Here is a 23,611-nt window from a genome sequence, read left to right on the forward strand (position 1 = left end):
GTGGCCGCTGACAGACCCTGGGTGTGGCAGAAGTACTCGACGCATGCTAACAAGTCCAAAGTGACTCAGGCTTGGCTTCATAAGACGTGCTACAACTTTGTACCCTTGTCTCACTGGCTCCCCGCCTCCAAAGACCTGAACCCACTGAACTACTTCTTTGGTCATACGTCGAGAACATAACCAACAACACCGCCATCCGCTGAGTATTTTAAGATAAAGCTTCTATCGCTCACCCCCGGCAGTATATATTAAGTATCCAAAACAATAATCTGAAGTAATAATTATGTATGAATTTTCTAATATTTAGGCATACATTCACAAAATGAACAATATTATTTTTATCGTGGGATTTAAACTGTTTACGGATTAAATGTTCTTCTAATTTACATAAGTATATTTAAAAATGTTTTCTTAATCTACATAATAGTACACTAAGTCATTTTATATGAATACATACATTATCAGGTTTCACCCACATTAATAAACCAAGATCGCCAAATCCCCAAAAAAAAAATATGGTGATTGATAATAATTTGATATGGCTTAGGAAAAATAGCCGATTTTACCCATTTTAAAATGAATTGTTCTTAAATCAAATTATGTTGTCCTGTTGATTACAACAGCGCAGCTATCAATAAAAGTGTCAAGCAATATGTTTGTTCACATTATATTTCAATTTGTGCATGTTGGTACAGACTGTTTAAACGGGGAAAAAATTCCAAAGGCAAGCAGTCCGAAGAAAGAAGCAATTAGAGTTAAAGGTCTTTCGGCATCTAGGCACCTATACATTGAAGCGGTGGGTTTTTGCTGCGTGTGGGATTAGTCGTTGGATATTTACGTTTCAGATTTTTATATAACCCATTAATGTATGAATTGGGGATCCATTTGTTCGCATAAATAGGTCCTACTTTAGGCATTTTCATTTGCGCTTACTTGTGGTTTACTGACATATTTCTTTCATAACTTCGTAGAAAGATAAGGTTTAGACACCATTCTCTATATATTTTCATGTAAACGAAAACCTCTGCAATTCGGGAGGGCGTGTGAGGGATCGTTGTCGTAAAAGTCAATCAAAAAGATTTATTATTTTCATAGTTTGTGTTCCACTGTTCAGATATTTTAAAATTAGTCTTTGTATAATTAGTCATCTAACATATATATATATATATAGAATGCATAGGAAATAGTGCAGATATCTACAGACGCACACACAGACAAACACACACACATACATATTATATATATATATATATATATATATATATATATATATATATATATATATATATATTAAAATAAAAAAAGAATTCTTTGAATCTGAAATGTGAATTAAATTCTTTCATTTAACAGTTTAAACAGCAATCGCTGTACATTTTATTTACTGGACGTTGTCCCAAGTTTTTTCTTCATAAAAAAAACTGAGGTTCGAGGTGGGTATTATACTGGAACGACGTGCAAAAACTCATTACAAAAAGCTGACGTACAAAAAACAAACTCTGAAGATAGCATCACGTTAGTATCAACAGGTATATTTATTCAAAAAGAAAGTAAAAAATGGAAAGGAAGAAAAAAGAAAAAAGAAAAAAAATGATTAGGAGACACGTGAAACAATAAAAAAAATAATGTCTCAATTTGAACGGAAGTAAATGTCAACAAAGTTCATAAATAAGTACAGCTTAATTTTCGTAAATGCGAAATAATCTGAAAAGTCACAATAGAAAAGTTTCACATTCCGTGTACTTCCGCTGTTGCAACAAGAGTATTTTTATACCTGATATTTAAACAGTAATCGTTGTATATTTCATTTGCTGTGCGTTATAAAAATTTTGTTTTCTTCATAAAAAAAACTACGTTTGAGATTAGTATATTTGCTGATATTTGCTGATATTTGTTGATATTTGCTGAGAACGCTCTCTTTTAGATATGTATTTTAATTGAACAACCGGATCAAATCCCTATAAAGTAATCCACAGCCTGTTGTAAATGAACGCAATGCACGCTTTTCTAAATAATGGACGCATTTCTGTCATTTCATATTTTGTTGACAAATGCGGGTGGAGTTGCTGAAACTTTGCAATCCCAATGTGGAAAAAGAACTATATATTTATAGATATGCCGACCATATTTTTACTGGCGCTTCAAATATACCGGACGAATCTAATAAACAAAAATATACATGAGAAATCATTATATAGTTCACGTCTCTATGTCTACTAGCTGGAGAGTTATTTACGACCGTACATTTTGATACGTACACACACAAACACACACGCGCGCGCGCACACTAAAAATGCACATTCATACACATCGTACACACGCATGCACACATAGACACACGCATACACACTATGTATTAACACATGGCCACACTCACACATCTACTTTCAGACTTGCACAAACATATCTGCAAACATTTCAATAATTATATTTAAAAGATCATTTGGTTAGAATGTATGTTGCAGGTGATTGTTTGGCATCTGCTAGGATGCCCCATCACAGCTAGAAGAAAATTATAAGAATTCTTTGAAACGAAGAGTTACACACACATCGTCAGAAATAGATATGAAAATACACATTATTCTTTTATATCAATTATATTCTTTCGTATTGAATTCTACTTCCTTGAAATTACTTCATACTAGCTAATCCGTGCAAGCATTTCCCGGGAATCTTTATTCTTTCATTTGTGTTTTGTTCGTAAATTAATTAAGGGAAAAGACGAAGTGAGCGAGGGAACCTTTCTAAATACTTAGTTTCCTGTGAACAACCTATTTACGATTTTGTAAATAGCATATTTACAATTTGTAAATATGTTATTTAAAATTTGTAAATAACATATTTATGATTTTGTAAATATGCTATTTACAAATTGTAAATAACATTTAGAATTTAGTAAATAACATATTTAGAATTTTCTAAATAACAAATTTACAATGTTGTAAATAACATATTTACAAATTGTAAATAACATATTTAGAATTTTGTAAACTTATTTCAATGAAAAATTAAAGAAAATCAATTTTGCGATGAAATTGAAAGGCTGTCTTATGAAATGTTGAAATTTAAATCTCATGCATAATTTCTTTTGGCTGTCTATCTGAAGATAACAACTTCCAGACTTAAAATGCACCAAATATTAATGTGTTCTTCTTTCCCTCTCCAAAAATTCAACCATGTTCTGCAAAATAAGAAAAAAATTTTATTTTTACAAATCATCAAACTAAATGTCATAAATAAATATTGAAATAAATATTTGAAACATAAAACATTGTTTCGATTATCACTAGATTCGACATTAAATAACTTGAAAAGTGTCGGTATTCCGTAAAATAAAACAATCAGACTAAACTTCATAAATAAAGATTTTAAGATATTGCAACAGAGCTTCTAGCGCTGGTAGCAGCAACAGCCACATTACACATATGCAAATGACCGAGCCAGTGCGAAATATGACGTCACAACAGAGGAAGAGAAGGGAAATATAAATGCACCTCGGGGCGAGAACTGAGAAAAGAAATTGCGTGCCGGGGAAGAGGAACGTTTGGCCCTTCTAGGCGGGAGACCTTTAACTACATTACAGACGACATTAACTAACAGACTTTTAAATTGAAAGGCAAGGTGTTATTTTGGAAGAGCCAAGAATAAATGTATTTTATTTCAACTGCAAAAAAAATGAGTGGAATTTATTTCCTTTTGTTTTACTTTGCGACTATCTCAGATATAACGTGTGGGTCCGAATGTTAAAATGTAACCGTACCGTTGAAGAATAATAGCGATTACATTACTATTTAAAGAACTTGAGGCGGATATAAAACCGTTTTCCAAAAATCACTGGCTTTGACATTAAATAGACACCGCAATCAAACAAAATCAAATCAATATTTTTTGTGTCTTTTGTCTTTAATTCTTATAAGTAACAACGGAACATATACTACACTACCCTAAAATATGAGGATGTAATGTTAAGGCCGATAGCGTTATAAGAGCAAAGTATGTTTGAATATTAAGAAACTAAAAACCGGACGTGCAATGCGTAATTGTTTTTTCTTTTATCAAATTATCTTTTAAACAGCTCTAAAATGGAATACGTACCTCAAATCCGTTGCCAAGGTCGCTGGAAAAATGATGGGATCCTTCTATCGATCCAGTAGATATACACATGCTTACGCAATTCTCTACCTATATAAGAGCTAGGTTCGTCACATCTGGGCAGGAGCTGCTAGAAGCTCTTATCCTGCCTTGTCAGAGTTCAGAATAGACTTCGTAGCCTAGTGGGGGCTGCCCTTTTCTCTTCCATGCAACCTCTTTCTCATTTATCGTTATTTTCATGCCAAGTTCTCGTTTGAGCTCCAATCTATAGCCCCCCCCCCCTCGCCAAACATTCACTAGAAACACTCGTTTGGCTGTGAACACTACCAATAATTGCCCTCCTATTTATCTGTGCCTAAACCTCAACGTAGATTCCATGAACAAAGCTTCTTTTTCAGAACTGCGCACCTATGGAACTCTCTACCATTTACCTGCTTTCCAGTTGGCTACAATATGGGCGTCTTCAAGTCCAATGTAAACAAGTTCTTGATGAGCCTTTCCCCTTAAGTAATCCAATTTACCAGATTTATACTTCCAACGATTACTACGATGTTGTCCTTTTGACCACTGTATACTCTTTAACTCTTATCCTCGAGTGGGATCTGGCCCTTGATAAGAAATGATTCCTTAGTAAAAAATAAATAAAAATAAAAAAAATGAATAAACTAGCTGTGAAAATTCCACGAAATAAAAGATATATTAAATCAACAAACATGTTTTGATAAAATTGATATTTTTCTGGCTAGCACACAAAATAAGATTATTGGAGAGAAAAACCAATAACATGCAGCAAATATATGTTTATTAGCATTACTATGAAAATAGAGCCCATTGCATTTTAAATATAGAACTGGCCCAGATGAGATAAATTAATAGATACTAATGAATACTTAGAAATTAATATTGTGCTACATCTTTCAATACAAATAATAAAATCACATTGCAAGAGACAATCATTAAATTACTCCTTCAGTACAGCATCTCTTGGAAGGGAATTTTTTTCTGTTTTTTTTTTTTTGTTTTTTTCGAATGCTCCCATTTTTACTTTCCATTGATTACTTTCTTCGGTAACGAACTGCTGTACGACGAAATTACTACGAGTTTCTTTCTCAGGCCATTACAAAAATTATCAAATATTGTTTTAATGATATTCGAAAACAATAATACACCAAAGAGAGGGCACTCTCATAGTTTTTACCAAATTTGCTAGATTAGCCATTTTTTATGAAAATCGCGCGAGACAAGGCATGAAGCCACTGGATGTAAGGAACTGGCAAGAACGAAAGCTGTATATAACAAAGACAGAAGATGCCTGTTGACCTTAGTCTTAAAAAGGCCAAGGTTGTAGGTAGAAGGAAAGCATTTCGCGAAATTGGCTTTTTTGAAAGAGTTTTGCATTCATAAATTGTATTTGGCCTTTTTCAAAGCGTAACGTACAAACTAACTAAGGAATAAACAAGTCGAATATTATATAAAATAGCATTTTGAAATTTAAATTTATACATCGCATTGTTTTTTCATTTTTAATTATTTTAAACAGGTTGCTAATTAAACAATTTTTTTTTTCTATTTTACAAATAATGATAATTTTTTCGTATTAACACTCACGCAGACACAGGATATTTTATGGTCAATCATTAATGGAGATTTAGTATCTGTCTGTCTAATGCCAAAACTATACTATTATTCCTAGGGCTGTGACAACAGAATATTCTTTTCATTCTTTTGACGCACACTCAAGATGAGCACAATAGTCCGATGAATCCAAAAATTACGAATAATCAATCCTCATCTTAAAAATTCAGAAACGAGACTTTACTTGTTTTAGGTGATTACATGTATAAATCATACAAAAATAACTCCCTTCCTCTTCTCTGAAAAAGGTAACGCTTGGGAGGGTGCAACTCCTAGGGCTGATCCGGACCCCTATTCTAAATATAAAAGAGTTTATTTACAAGTGAGACAGCTCCTACATTACCAGAATGGTGACAGTGTGAACCTGAAGTATATACTTGACACAGTAAGACACAGTAAATCAACCGAGAACCACATAAATCTATATAAAAACATATAAGATATCAAGAGATACACACTCAAGAGTCAAAACAATGAAAAGAATATGCTGTTGTCACAGTCCTAATTATTACTACATCTGAAGTGGAAATTCTACTTGTGCTATTTTTTATTTAATCTTTTAATTGTTTACTGAACTATTACAAACTAATGTACTAATTTTAAAGCTTAGGTTGTAGGGAGTATTGTAGCGTCTGTTCTCTTGAAATTATAGCATCCCCCCAGGGATCAACTTCTCCTTTGAGGATAAGGGCTAGTGAAGTATCTGTTCTGTTTTCATGGGACCAGTCTCTCTTCATTGAAGATGAATGCAATATTTATTCGTTCGTCATACAATTTTCCCAGGTATTACCTCCTTCGTTTTTGTGAGGGGTGGGGCGTAGTGTATGGTAATAAATGTACTAGCAATAATATGCTATAGGGGCAACCTATTATTGCTAGGCTTATTAATGGAGACTCGTTCTGACTTACAATTATAGAATAGTGAAACTAATTTCGATGAAAATTTTATCGGCTAACCAGCATTTAGAATGACAGGCTCTCCGCTCCATTTCCTACCAGCCGAGGTTCACATTGTCACAATTCTGGTAATGTAGGAGATGTCTCGCTTGTAAATAAACTCTTTTATTTTTTAGAATAGGGGTTCGGATCGGTCCTATGAGTTGCACCAGTTGGATTCATCGGACTATTGTTCTCATCTTTAGTGTTTTTTTTTTTTTCATAACGTTTTATTCGATGTAATCTCCGACTGTTTTCAGGTGCATCTTGTCAAACTCGAGAATATTTCTCTCGAATTCGAACTGTCCACAAGGACCCGTAGTGCAGTGGTTAGAGTACTAATAAAGACTCAATTGTAAAAAGTGATATTCTCTTGAAGGTTGTACGTTAAATTCTCTGTGTGGGTGACCGAAAAATAAAATTGCGAATTACTTAGGACCTCTATCCAGTCAGGGCTTACGGAACAAAAGCATGCTACTTTCCGTGAAATAAATAAAGGGTCCCGCTCGAAATTCCGTCCAAATTCCCGAGTTCTACAGAAAAATTCCCGAGTTTGACAAGATACACTTGAAGAAGGTCCGAGGTTATATCGACCGAAAGGTTGAGAAAATTACACTCCAGATGAGAACAGTAGTCCGATGAATCCAAATAATACGAAGTAGAATCTCATTTTCACTTTTAAGAGAATTAAGCAGGATGCATGGCTTCAATATAACTAGAAGGAAAAACATTTTTTAAATTATACATGACGATTTATTGTGCCATTTTATTTATTTTTATTTGTTTTTTGTAAGCATAGTTATGTATCACGGCGTTAGTTTTGTTTGTTTGTTTTATTTGTTTTTTGTTTTTTGTTTGTGGGAGTCGTAAGTAATACGATTAAAAGAACAGTTAATTTAGTGTATAGGGCAGGGAATAAGCAAATTCATGCAATAAAAAATGAAATTTTTACAGCATTCGAACTAGTCCACTAAAAAGCAGAACCACCTGTCGAATGTAACTGCAACTTTCTTTAATTGTAAACCAAAGTCGTCAAAGACAACAACCGCATCAGATGGTGCGCTCTTGGGAAGCATTGGTTCGAATTTTTAAATGAGAAAGAGGGAAAAACAAAAACGAAAATGGATATTATTGCACTATAGTTAACAACCAAGAATTCGCAAATTCGAAATAAAATAAAATAAATAACTTGTCACAATGGCATTAAAATTAATTTTGCTATCGATCTGTATCATTTACACGTTCTGAAATTGTTTACCTGTTTCTTTTGCTTCAAAATTAGAATTCGTTCACACAAGAAACAAAATGTATCTTAGGTCCTTTGTTACTGTTGGTGCTCCCTTCCCAGTAATAAAAATATGCTTTACCTTACTACTATCCAAAAGTTCGGGTGACCAGCTTCCTTCCCGAATTTAGAGTTAGTGATAAGTAACTTGTTATACACCGAGTTATTCAAAGTCAAGCGACATCATTCACACTATCCATGGCATTCACATTTACATTTGACTATAAGTTTTCAAATATTAAAAGTACACTAGTCGGTAGAAAATTAACTTTTAATGCGTTTGGCGGAAGTTATGAGTCGTACAATGATTCATTTTTCGATTTCTCGGCTGTTACCAATGTTGCAAGATTAGTAAAAAATTTGTACCATTTTTTTTTTTCGTTTCACGCGTGATCTTATTGGTAGCAGTCAATAAAATATGGCGTGCAACATTCTTTCTCTTACCTCTTGCTATTTCACATGCTATAATATGAGGTTTCTAACGCCACAGACAAAAAAAAAGACTTTTAATAAACAGATACACGATGTGTATCATATTAGTAAATTGGTATAATTTATATCTCAAGTTGACATTAAATATCACATGTCATGTAATTAAAGCATTAAAATTCTTTCATTTAAACTCTAAATCACTTTCTGTAATCTCTTAAACCTAGTTTGTATTTTTTTGTTAAATTCGCAGTCATTTTAAATATGTGGTCAGCTTTGTATTGGTCTGCTTTCTTTTACGTTTAGTTTTATACCTTTTTTCGTCATCTTCTTATGCATAAAGCTAAGACAGTTCCCCGATTTCATTAGCGGTAATAGCTTTTTTTTTTACAATATATGCACAAGTAAAACTGTTTCGTCTCTAACATAAACAAAATATCGATCCCTGTTCAAAAACGTTGTAATTTTATTTCTGATCGATTTAATATTTAAAGATTTAATCCAGATCGATATTTTATACTTGATTGGTGCTTAATAAAGGTATACGGGGTTGTTTTTACCTCAGACTAAAAAAAAAGGTCTCCAACTGTCACTCATAACACCAGAAAAATTTAAGAGCATGCAATTTCGAAATTGACCGGCTGATCCATATTCGACTTGAAATAGAAAAGGGGGAGAAAATAAATAGGGGAGATAGTGAAGAAATAGAAATAAATATGCTAGTTAAAGAAGCAGTAGTCGGTTCTGGGTTATGTAGTTAATTTCTCTTTGTCCTGGTGAGTTAATTGGTCCTGTGAATTACTTACAGACAGGATGAGTGAATGGAAACCTAACCCAGTACAAAAGCGTTTTCTCTAATTTTATCCAAAACTGAACTTAACTTTTCATATTATTATATTAAACAGAATTTGTTTCTGTAAACTGTGTAAATTATGCAATTTTTAAGAACTTATTGGTATTATACAATAACACTCCCACACAACATATATATACACACACACACACACACATATATATATAGATAGATAGATAGATAGATAGATAGATACAAATTGCGTATTTTATGTGTCTACGTGTACGAGATATTCTCCTTAACTATTTGACAGATCATTATATATATATATATATATATATATATATAGAGAGAGAGAGAGAGAGAGAGGGAGAGAGAGCGATTGCAGTTTCTGAAGTTTTGCTATGGTTTTATAACACGAGGAGGTTTTTACCGTTCATAAAATGTTATTAGAACCCACCTCAAATAACCAGCGTCTACTAGAACATAGTTTGAAAAAAAAAAAGAACGAGCCGCGATTATCACCTTTATACGATTGCGTTATTTTTTAAGCTGGAAATGAGGCATTCTACAGGATTTCATATATTATTTATATATATATATATATATATATATATATATATATATATATGCATGTATATATATATATATATATATAAATGTTATTTCTTTTTGTTTCTGAATGAATCCAATTATTTACGAAAGTGCATTTTTACCTCCAATACGAGTTGGGAATAATTTTCCCTTAAACCAATTTGGTACCCTCATATGGGGAGCGGTATATATATATTGTTTTCAAAATATAATTATCTACCCTGATGAGTCGTACACAACGAAACAAGTGTCAGTGGATAATTATATTTTAAAAACAATACCTATGCAGAAACGATACATGAAGAGAACTGAGCTTAAATAAATCTAATCGGCCAATAAGGAATAATAAAAATGAATAATAATTTTTTTTCAAAGAAAAGTGCAAATTAGTTGACCTAGTCTCCTGCATATCCATGAGTAAGTATATTCAGAAGCTCGTTTTAATATCTTTTAAATAGAAAATATAGGCTTTTTATATGAATCTAGGAGCGAGAAAAAACGACAATTTATAGGTATCAAAATTTTGTATAATCCTTCATGAAGGCATAATTTTGTTGGTTTATATATAAAAATATACATATGTGTACATACATATATGCACATATATATACATATATATACATACATATATGTGTGATCGTTTATGTATATTCATGTTTTATTTTGTGAACCCAGTTATTTGCTATTTCTCTTGTACAGTTTAATAGATTTTGGGGTTCTTTAAAGTACAGGATAGCAAATTTTTCATGAAGGCATAATTTACATGGGTCGTCTAAATGCCTACACGTGGTAGCTTGTCTTATTATTTTCCAGTCGACTACCGGCGAATGTCCGCTTTCTTTGAGTCCCCAGTATGTATTCGCTAGTGTTGTTTTTATACGGTGTTTTTTATTGTTGAATGTACTTTTGTGGTCATAGTATCGGGTTTTAAAATCTAAGGAAGTCATGCCTACGTAATATTTCTTGTTAATCATGTAGATCATGCCTACATGAAAAATTTGCTATCCTGAACTTTAAAGAACGCCAACATCTATTAAACTGTAGAAGAGAAATAGCAAAAAAACTGTGTTCAGAAGATAAAATTTACTCTAGGATAGCGATACAAAACAGTTTTAAAACTAACAAAAACAATATAAAATAAACAAATAAATAAATTAAATAAACATGAATATACATAAACGATCACACCTATATGTATGTATATATATATATATGCATATATATGTGTGCATATATGTATGTACACATATATATATATATTTATATATGAACTAAAAAAAAAAGCACTAACCTAGTTTTTAAAAAAATCCTTTATCCGATAAAATGCCCATTGGCTGATAGGAAGGAGCGGTGGACACTAGAAAGCGGACTGGTTTACTAAAATCTCAATAGAAGAGGAGCATATAAAAACGATAAACAACCACAGAATTCGTGCATAAGCCTAAGGAGTCCTAGAGTGGATGAAACGCCTAATATTCAGTGTAGCTTAATCGCCATATATATTTTATAAATTACTATATATATATATATATATATATATAATTATTTTTTTACTATAATAATTAAATACCTACGGACACTAGTGTTTCATCCTTTCGGGATTCTTCAGTGCAGGGTGTCACAATTACTACCAGTCGAACGATTCGAACCCCGCGACACGAGACATCTCTGGCTCGATTAGCGGAGGCCGTATCCATTCGGCTACCATTAATCGTGTGAAATAGCGTTGAATTTTAAACATTTTAATTTAAATGTTCATTACGTCAGACAGACAGTGATCAAATCGTTATACGACGATCTACGCATAAGAGCTAAATTGACCGACTTTTATTCAACAGAAAGTGCTCAACGATAAGAAACGTATTTCTTAAAGGGGCTGTCATAATTATTTTTTTACTATAATAATTAAATACCTACAGACACTAGTGTTTCATCCTTTCGGGATTCTTCAGTGCAGGGTGTCACAATTACTACCAGTCGAACGATTCGAACCCCGCGACACGAGACATTTCTGGCTCGATTAGCGGAGGCCGTATCCATTCGGCTACCATTAATCGTGTGAAATAGCGTTGAATTTTAAACATTTTAATTTAAATGTTCATTACGTCAGACAGACAGTGATCAAATCGTTATACGACGATCTACGCATAAGAGCTAAATTGACCGACTTTTATTCAACAGAAAGTGCTCAACGATAAGAAACGTATTTCTTATATATATATATATATATATATATATATATATATATATATATATATATTTAAAGGGGGTTAGAACAGTAGTTTAAAGAGCAGAGTGTATTTTAATGTAACAATAAAATTACTAATTTAATTAAAATACAAGAAAAGAACAGTGCTGGTTGTAATTCAGCCCGATTTGAATTTTAAATTATCAATCACATTACTAAATATATATATATATATATATATATATATATATATATATATATATATATATATATATATTCATATGTATATATATATATATTTATATCTGTATAATTATTAATGGTAAACAAACCGTAAAGCGTTAAACTTTAGTCTATATATTAAAGTAGTTCGAAAAGTTGGAAGCATGATTAGGAAAGTAAGGATGAATCTGATTTTGTTAATAATGTTTGACGCTCTTTTTTACTACATATTTATAATTTTATATGCTAATTAATATGTCACAGAACTTGTCTGAATATAGTATTATATTTTTATTCCTATTAGTTCATTTATTTACTTACATATATATACATATATATATATACATATATATATATATATATATATATATATATATATAAATTTATATATAAGTAAAATAGTAAATGTAATATGTCTACATTTCTGATTGTGGAAGTGATTTTTTACAACTAGAGAGCTCTATCGTAATAATTTTACTATTTACCAATTAATGTTAAAGGTTCTTCATTCGCACAACTACTTGATCTTCTAGTGGAATTATTATTTCATTCATATACACATGCGTTATAAAATTATAAAATATAAAACATATTGTATAATATAATATATATATATATAACATGTATATGTATATATACATATATATATGAGTGAAAACAAATGACAAAAGTCAGTATTCAAAATTTCATAGAATATAGACTTTTGTCATTTTTGTTATATGCTCTGTAATTACATTAAGTTTCATAAAATAAGGATTAGTATATAAAAAAATGTGAAATATAATTGAAAAATCATATTTTCACAGATATATATATATATATATATATATATATATATATATATATATATATATAGTAATTTATAAAATATATAGGGCGATTAAGCTATACTGAATATTCGGCGTTTCATCCATTCTAGGACTCCTCAGGCTTATGCGCAAATTCTGTGGTTGTTTATCGTTTTTATATAAAGAAAAATCTCAATAGAAGAGAATCATATAAAAACGATAAACAATCACAGAATTCGCGCATAAGCCTGAGGAGTCCTAGAATGGATTAAACGCGGAATATTCAATGTAGCTTAATCGTTATATATATTTTATAAATTACTAACTAGCTCTACCTACGTATTAGGCACTTTTGAAGTAAATACTTAAAGTTTACGCATAAACCTATACTTTCGTATATTAATTTTATGTGAGTAAATTCAGTAGTGTTATATATATATATATATATATATATATATATATATATATATATATGTATATATATATAACTCTACAGAAAGTCAGAAAAACATTGGTACCGTCGGTTTCAAGCCTAACATAAGAGGGCCAGTTACTTGTAAATAATGTTAGGCTCTTGTCAGCAATATTGTTTTCTGTTCGAGGAAAAATCAAGACCGCACACATTATCTATAATAATGTTCATTTTTATTTAACTATAGCTTGACTGTCCCTATTTCTATATACTTTATTTTATTTTAATATCAATTTGTCATTTTTTAATTTAATATATTTTTAGTATATATAAGTTTAAATTTATTTTGTCCTAATCTGTTCCTAATTGACATGGCTTTCGGTTATGTTAGGTTTGAAACCGACGGTACCAGTGTTTTTCTTCCTTTCTGTACAGTTTTAAATAAATAAATATTAAGCTCTTATATTTAAAATCTTTTCTTTGTAATCGAGCACTTTGTTGGAATTCTTTCCCTAAAAACAGTAACAACACACACACACACACACACATATATATATATATATATATATATATATATATATATATATATATATATATATATATATATATAAATAAAGCTGAACGTCTGTGCGTATGTGCGTGTTGTCACGAATAGGCTCCTATATTGTTGACTATTGTAAAAAAAAAACTGATTACATATAATGATAGAATATGTATGGGTATGTTGTATCTGGCAGAACAGCGGTTCATAAAATTGTGGGGTCTGCGTTGCGCCTGGCTCCCAAAGTATGGAAATAAAAAATGAAAAATAAAAACGTTTACAAGGGTTTTTGATATAGATGTGCATAATAATACTTTGATAAGTATGTTTCAACTTAAACAGGGATGCTATAATAAAATTGAAGGGTCTGCGTTCACGCCTGTACTCCATGGAAATATGGCACAAACTTTATCAAAGACTTTTCATATCTATTTGCGTAAGTATACTTTGATGATTATGTTTCAGTTTGAAGAAATATAATATAATAAAATTATTGAGTGTTCGTTCGCGCCTGAGCTTCATAGGATGTAAATATTTCACAAAGTTTAACAAGGTTTTTAAAAGTGGTGAGGGTCCACAATAACACCTTAATTTTAATCTTAATTCACGTTAGCTTTTGTTTATTTTTTTAGTTGAAGCAGATTGTGTCGAATAAATTCACCTAATAAATTCACGTTCTTATTAAAGTGATAGCCAAAAAAAAAAGTTGGAACTTTAGACAATTATCGACACAAATTTTTCATAAATCTGTTTTTTTCCTTCTCCACTCGCACGTGGAACTCTTTCAAAAATAGATAAATAGATAAATAATAAAGAATAAGAACGTTACTTGTTATCGTGTTAAAAAAAGGAAAATTCCGGCTCACGTGATTACGTGTCTTTTTAAAAACATTTACATAACCTTTTTATTTTTATTTATATATCTGTGTAATCTTTTTTTGTCGGTGTACTAGAAGGAATTCAGTTGATTATAACCCTTTCTGCGTCTTCTTTACATTACAATAGTACAACCCTGAATCCGACGGCACAATACTACACCGTTCAATACTGTAAAACTTAAACGAAGCTGTTCTGCTTGAAAAGGGTGCCATTTTCGTCTTATTCATATTTATATCGATTGTTTGCTTTAAAAAACTAAAGTAATTACGTGTTTACTTTTTTAATATGCTATTTTGCTGTTTCGGATTATTTTACTAAAATAAGTAAAGCTTCATTATTTTTCAAAACTGTTTTTGTTTCTTTGTTTTTCGTCGATATAATTTAGTAATAGTGTTTAGCAGAAAAGCCAACAAACGACTGCCCGAAAAAAATAAATATACAAGAAATAAATGTTACCATAGTCAATAAAAGTTCAGTTCATGTTTTTGTTTTGAAATAGTTTTTAATGCTCTTTAATTGAAATAATTTCAGCAAACCGAAATTAAAACGAAATTTGAATCGATAACTACTTAAATGAATTTTTATATAAACTACACATGCCATAATCGAATATTCCTCAAGCACAAAATAACGGAAAAAATTAAAATATGTTTATAAATATTCCTTACGTTGACGGAACTCTCTTTAATTGTACACGCTCTTAAATTGTATACGCAGAAAACGGCGCTCTCCATTTCGAAGTCGCTGCCATTTTGATTTTTTTAAACCTGTTCGTGAATTTTAAAAAAAATTACAAACTATTTAAAAATACAAAGTAACTTTTATTGATTATGGTAACATTTATTTCTTGTATATTTATTTTATTATATATATAACATTTTCTCTTTGTAAGGAAACATCATTGTGTTGGTCACTCTTGGCTACGAATGGAAACAAAGTTGATATAAAAAAGATATATTTTCGCGAAAAGTATCTTTACTTTCATCATATTTTGCTTAGGGTAAAATTTTGGAGTATCAAAACCTATCTCTTTACAACCCCCTCCTTTCCATAACCTATCATACTTTCATCAATCACAGTCCATTTTTTGTAGGCTGTTTTAGAACCCAGTCAACGACGAGTACTTCTGCTAGTATATATATATATATATATATATATATATATATATATATATATATATATATATATATATTTGTAGTCGTCGACATAGAGTCCTGTTTCGTTGTATCAAAACTCATCAGTTCCGCTAAACTAGCACCTCTCCCAAACCGAGGATTGAACCTACAACCATCGCGGTGACAGTCAGCAGTTCTACCGGCCGACCTCTCTCTCTCTCTCTCTTTATATATATATATGTGTGTATACATATGTATTTGTTTTTGCTAGCGGTACTTTCTTGAATGAATTCAAGTATTTATACGAAAGTGCATTTTTACCTAAATGCTTGTTGGGAATAATTTCCCATTGACCAATCTGGTACACCCCTTTTAATGGGGAGCGGCATATATATTATTTTTAAAATATAATTATCCACTGACACGTGTAGCTTCGTCCACGACTCATCAGAGTGGCTGAATCTAGCGAGATTCGAAATCGGCACCTCGTGATAAGAAGCCTAAACCTCTACCACGGTGCTAACCTCGCCGGACTACTAAATGTATCACTTTTACGTACATGTTTTTATTTGTTTTTGTTAGCGATACTTTCTTGAATGAATTCAAGTATTTATACGAAAGTGCATTTTTACCTAAATAATTTTGGGAATAATTTTCCCATTGACCAATCTGATACACCCTTTAATAGGGAGCGGCATATATATTATTTTTAAAATATAATTATCCACTGACATGTATATGTATATATGTGTATATATATGTATATGTATATATATATATATATATATATATGTATATGTATATATAAATATGTATATATATGTATATATATAAATATGTATATATATGTGCATATATGTATATATATATATATATATATATATATATATATATATATATATATATATATATATATATATGTATGTATACTGAGTTTTGTATATTTAGCCAGAATTTCATTATTCGCGCATATTTTATTGAAGAGGATCTTCGTTCTTCTTTTTATGATCTTTCTTTCGAATTTTTCTTGTTTTCGTACAAGTATTTTTGTTGTGGGATCCAAAGTTCTTATAAAGTCCCCTAGTTTATCGAACGTTTTCGGTCTCGATTGACCATCGTCAGGGTTGTTCTTCCTATGCATCCTACTTATTGATTGATTTGTTCTCTGTCGTTTTACTGTTTTTATTGCTAATTTACTATGTGTAGTTTCGCCTAATTTGAATTTTTTTTCAGCAGCCGAATTCTCCACCTATTCTAACACGATAAAGGTGAAGAGGAATGAAAAAACAAACTGATTGCATATGGTTGGTTGTTTTGGTTTTACGGCATATCAACCCTTTTCAGGTTATTTAATGCTGAATCAGGTGATTTTGAATAACAATTTTTTAATAGAGTACATTTGTTTTTGTTTTTTTTTTTAAGTCGGTTTCTATTTAACTCATAGTTGGGACCCTAACAGGTATTACCAGTCCGGGTCAGAGTGGACCTGGAAGCAATGGCAATTAAAGGGTGGCTACACACTCCCCAAAGCCCGCAAGCTGGGACCTCACTATCGGATATAGTTTAAGGTCATATCCAGAACCTATTACATATGGGTTCAATGTGCCAGTGGATTATTTCCATGGGGTTAAGCTCCAGCAAAGAGATTGAAAAGCAGTAGTGACTTACATACAGTCAGTCATCATAGGAATTCAATATATATATATATATATATATATATATATATATATATATATATATATATATATATATATGTATATATATATATATATATATATATATATATGTGTGTGTGTGTGTGTGTATTTTGGATAAATATATGCATATATATATGTATATATATGTAATATATTGTAATATATATATATATATATATATATATATATTACAATAGAAAAATGCGAGCATGAAAAATAACCTAAAATATTGCAGCATTTATTTTTTTTAAATTCAATTTATAACATTATGTAATCGGTACTAGTGCAGAGAGTAATCCGGACGTAAATAATAACGTTATCATTTAAAAAGCCATTCTTAACATGGGGAGGGGAGAGTGTTTTGTACCTATTCTATACTTCAACCTTACAATTGAATAAAAAAAAAACATACCATAAAACTTTAATTAAACTTAGAAATACGATTTAAAAAATAGAGCGAATCACTCCCTGCACCATGCACTAGCACTATGTAATCAAATTATGAAAATACATTACTAGTGTTGACTTTAAAAGAATGACTTGGTGCCATCAGTAAGAATCGAAGCCAAAATATTTAGCACTCCAGTGGAGTTTGCTAGCGTTTGAGCAAACCCAACAAACAAGTTATGAAATTAAACCACTTTTAGCTATGTTTAGTTTACGCGGGCGAAAACTAATAAAAATGTCAAAAGTTGAAACGAACATTTGCATTTTAATTTGCCGACGTGTTATTCAGCCTTCAATACAAAGCTGTTACACATTATAAACCATCATGGTGTATTATTACTATTTCTTGGTAATTTCAGTGTTATGTTACCAACAGTTCAGGAGTTTATCGGTTAAATATTTTCACACACACAGGCATCTACTGTTTTATTTATATAGATATTATATATATATGTATGTTTAAGTATATACATATGTATGCATATGGGTATATATATGTATATGTATATATATGTGTGTGTATATATGCATATATATGTGTACGTATATATATATACGTATATATGCATATATATGTACATATATATGTTTGTGTGTATATATATGTACATATATATGTGTGCATGTATATATATATGTGTGTGTGTATATATGTGTATATATATGTATTTGGGTTAGAGAGGGCTTCCGTAAGCCGTGGTGAAGGCAACCTTTCTAGGAGAAGCAAATCTCTGATTTAAAAAAACATAAAGCGGGAGACCAGTACCCGCATTAAGCTGGTCTGCAGTTTAATTTGTTGCTGGCTATCTTACTCTTGCTTGTTGCTGGATCTCAACATTTTGAACCGAGAGAGAGACTTAGCTGTCGTACAAAGCTAAGACTCTGTAACATCATCTTTGTATAGATACTCCCTCAGGCATTTGAGATCATGGATTTTAAATGTCTGAGGGAGTGGCACTCGTCTGACAAGACGTTGCAATCATCATATATGTATATATATGTGTGTATATATATATATATATATATATATATATATATATATATGTTTGTGTGTTTGTGTGTGTATATATAATATAAATTATCGTTTATTATACATATATGTTTATATACATATTAGGAAATAAAATTATACAACCATCGGTTATAGTCAATTAACGCACTTCCTAACTTCCGATATGTTTGCTACCGGAACCGGTGACAAATCAGTTACTTCACTTTTATTGTTCCTCAGTATTTCTATTGTGAATAAAATATAAGAAAAGGGCTTTATTGAAAATATACAATCAAAAATTATACAATAAAAATAGCACAATTAGTCTTAATTTGTACTTTTATTAACAAAATTAAAAAATACATTTTAATTTTATTGCAAATTTCATAAAAAAATATGTTTATGAATTTATAAAACTATTTTATTATGTAATAAATAGGTGTTTAGAGAAGTATAAAAAAAATTATTATAATTAAACTAACAGAAAAAAGTATTAAATTGAAAATAACAAAATTTAAAACATCATAAAAAATAATATCGAATACATAATATTCCCATCATAGTTGGTGTTGATTCTCCGCCATCAAAGTGATTATTGCAGATAACTATAGAAGTTTGCATCGTCAATCTCTCTCATGACGGTGAATTTAATTTTACATAGTCTCCAGCTTTCTTCCACACAGAAAAGAGTACAAAAGTCTTTTCAATAACTCTTGAATAAAAAATAAGACTAATTTCAATAATTCTTAATTAAAATAAAACAGAAAAAACTTTTCAGTCATTATTAAATAATAAAGAAGGAACTAACGGAAAAATGTAATAAAAAAGCGAAAAAAGAAAAGCGAAAAATAAAAAAGACAAAAAAAAAGAGAAAAATAAAAAAAAGACAAAATAGCGAAGGCACTGATTTGCCTTACTGGAAGTTAGGAAGTACGTTAGTTGACTATATATATATATATATATATATATATATATATATATATATATATATATATATATATATATATATATATATATATATGCGTGTGTGTTTCTTATTTGTGGCATGTGGGAATACTATATATATATATATGAAATTAAGCTGGAGGCGGAGGGCTTAGAGGTTCGACGTTTCGCCCGTCTTATGCAAGCTTTCTCATGAGGGATGGTCACTGAGAAACCCGCATAAAACGGGCGAAACGTCGAGCCTCTTAGTCCCGCTGTCTCCATCTTAATTGCATATCGTCGGATTTTATTCATTTTTAATAATCACACACACACACACACACACACACACACACACATATATATATATATATTTATATATATATATATATATATATATATATATATATATATATATATATATATAACACATGGACGTGTTGTATGCGTTTGTGCATGCGCGTACGTGCGCCTGTGTTGTCTAATGTTCAAACCAGCTAAATGAACTTACTGTTTGCCTCATATCCTAAGCGCCGTTAGCTCAATATCATTTTCAAGGTAACATGCCTCAGATGAACCATCGTTTTGGTCCACTATGCCAATCGTCGGCCCCTGGTTCCAGGCGTAATCTTAAACCAATAACAAATATAATTAAACATGATTGTGGTCATCGGATACACTCCGTCCTTTTGTTTGTTTGTTGTATATTACGTGCCCGGTCGTGTCTGTGTGCCCACGTGCATCTCTACGTAAACGAGTATGTGTGTAAGATGGGAGACGGAAAGAGTTTCACAATTTTGTGTGTCTTTTTTATTCTTTTCGGGCTTAATAGTGATTTTATTATCTTAAATCTCTGCAAAGACTTTTTTTCCGTTCGGCAAGTGCATAAAAAAGGAAGAGATAAAAAAAAAAACGTACAAAGTGTTTTTTGATATTCTTTCAAATGTCAACGTACGAACCCTGGACAGAAGGAACGACAAACCAGTCTTTAAAGTATCTTTTAAGAGATTACACAAGACGTGGCCTCATCTCGTTTCTTAAAAATAAAAATAAAAAAGTTTTAAAAAAATATTAAGATAGCGAGTTTAATGATTCCTCTTTTTTTTCTTATTTTCTTTTTTCTTACTTTTTTCTTTTTTCTTTCTTTTCTTCTTTTTTCCCTTTTCCTTTTTTTCTTTCTTTCTTTCTTTTTTTCTTTAAAACTGCCTCTCTTGCCTTTTCTCCCTTATCTGTCATTGCAATTCTTTTCTTTAGTTTCTTCACATAAAAAAATACGCTGAGCGAGGGTGCGCAATGAGTCTAATTGGCACCGTCGCGGACTATGATATCGGATAAATAATGCGTGTTTATGTACTAATATTGGCTGAAAACATATGCGTTACCCAAATGGTAAAAAATATTAGTCAATTAATAATCTTGCATTAAGAGAGGGACAACACCCATAGGTATTAAAAACCGATCTTTATTCCTGACCTGTAATGAAAGGCCTACATCAGATCAGTTGCCAAAATCACTGGAAAGATGAATTTATACTTTTCGTTCAATCCTATGAAAATACACACACACACACACACACACACACACACATACACACACACACGCACACACACACACACGCACACACACGCACACACACACACACGCACACACACACGCACACACACACGCACACACACACACACACACACGCGCACACACACAAACACACACACACACACACACACAAACACACACAAACACACACACACACACACACATATATATATATATATATATATATATATATATATATATATATATATATATATATATATATTAGTGGCCTGTATAACGAGAGTCTCTATCTTGGTCGCAGGACCAGATATAACAGGAACTTATCCTCGCTTAGACAAGCTTCTAGATCTGACCGTTACTCCAGACTTCAAACGGAAAACTTACATCTCATTTGTTGCCAAAGTATGTCACTCCCGTTGCAATCCTCTACCAGTACAAGAATCAAATACGTCCAAAGATGGAGTACTGTTTCCACCTCTGTGGCAGAGCTTCCAAAATCATCACTTTCTGCATTGACAGAGTACAAAACCGGCTTCCAAATTTAGTAAGCGATGACCTTTTCGCTTGCATACTCCCTCTTTCTCACAGAGGAGACGTTGCGAGTCTGTCTCTGCTTTAAGGATAATTTATGGTATAGTTCGACTGAACTCCAATCCATGGTCCACCCCGTAAAACGTTCGCCTAGCTGAAACAACCGGCAATATCCTCACTCCCTATCCAAAACTAAACAAAAATCCCATGAACGGTGTTTATGTCCGTATGTGTTGAGCGCAATACTGTTTTGCTTGCTTCCCGGCTGACTAGAACATGGTCGTCTTCAAGTCTAATATGAATAAAGTCCTATTGTTTCATCTATTTAGATAATCTAGCCCTACCAAAATTCCACCGTGACTGATCTTGTCTTACCCTCTATCTAAACCTTAACCCTTATTCTCGAATGACCTCTGGGACTTGATAATTGATGACGCTCCAAGTAAAAGAAAAACCTTTATAGATTAATTTACGTTATTTCTGGGCTCCTCTCCGCTGATTATAGTTGTTATATAGTCACTTGATAGAGCAAAATTGTCTCACTTTTCGTGGCCTTCGGGCTGGGCAACTTTTTCTTCAGATTGAGCAGTATGAATTACAGCTGCTTGTCCTCCGAGACTTTATTTCTTCCTTCAGGGGCAGCGAAGGCGTTACCTCTTTTGGATCCCTGGTCTAGGCAGAGGGGTATAGATGATTACCTGAAACACTCCTATCGGGGAATGTTGGCTGATCCATTGATTACAATTTTTACACCCGTTGGATATTTAAAAATGTCATTAATGTAGGTTTAGTTAAATCCAGTATGCTTTATGACTAATAATTCTGGTAGCTGTAAGTCTTACACTGCCATAGCGCTATATTTCTATGGATTGTTACATAAGCATTTTCATGGAATGCACCTGATGACCTTACTGTGCTAAGACACCCTAAACGGAAGTAGTCCCAACGTAACAAGACGAGTCGATTATTTTACGCCAACATAAAAATGAACTGATTTGCCGTAAACCATGACAAATATTGATAAGTATTGTTACCTTCTTGCAAGGAGATAGACATAAAGTCTGATGTGTTTTAGAACCAACGCACTAGGATAAGCGCCTTCTAGTTTGTTTGTTTGTTATTTTTTGTTTTTGTTTTTGATTTTTTTTTTAACATCGTACATTTGTAACATGTAGACACTGTCGATAAACAAAAACAGAAGACAAACAATAACTCGACTCACTTTTTTTTTCAGCGAAACAACAGGCATTTATTTACAGGTACTTTCCAGAATAACGCCGTCTCTCTTGTTCAAATCTGCCGCTCTCGGCCCATGTGTATAACACGTCTATCTCTGCCCTCTCTCTAACGTGATAATCGTTTTGCGCACACGTTCTTTTTATAATCTTTTCCTTTTTTATTGCTCTGGTGTAGCCATGCACATGATTCAGTCATTTGCATACAGCTGTCATACGCGCGTCCGCGCTCTGTTACATTTTTACAAAAGAGTCACTACTTACTAAGGCCTAAAGGTCACTTGAGTATAAGGGTTATGTATGACAACTGGCGGGCGAAACATGTA

General features: G+C 31.6%; 2 long non-coding RNA genes across 2 annotated transcripts in view; both read right to left on the minus strand.

Moving 5' to 3' along the window:
* LOC145284809 (uncharacterized) overlaps positions 1 to 23,611 on the minus strand; it is a 78,419-nt gene that overhangs the window by 3,060 nt on the left and 51,748 nt on the right. The window lies entirely within an intron of this gene.
* Positions 1,509 to 21,513, minus strand: LOC145284811 (uncharacterized). Its single transcript, XR_013868893.1, has 2 exons — positions 20,477 to 21,513; positions 1,509 to 3,178 (listed from the first exon to the last, which is right to left on the minus strand). It is a non-coding gene; the product is annotated as an uncharacterized LOC145284811 (long non-coding RNA).

Source organism: Euprymna scolopes, chromosome 9 (genome assembly GCF_053919585.1).
Source record: "Euprymna scolopes isolate OS-2025 chromosome 9, ASM5391958v1, whole genome shotgun sequence".
NCBI classification, from domain to species: Eukaryota; Metazoa; Mollusca; class Cephalopoda; order Sepiida; family Sepiolidae; genus Euprymna; species Euprymna scolopes.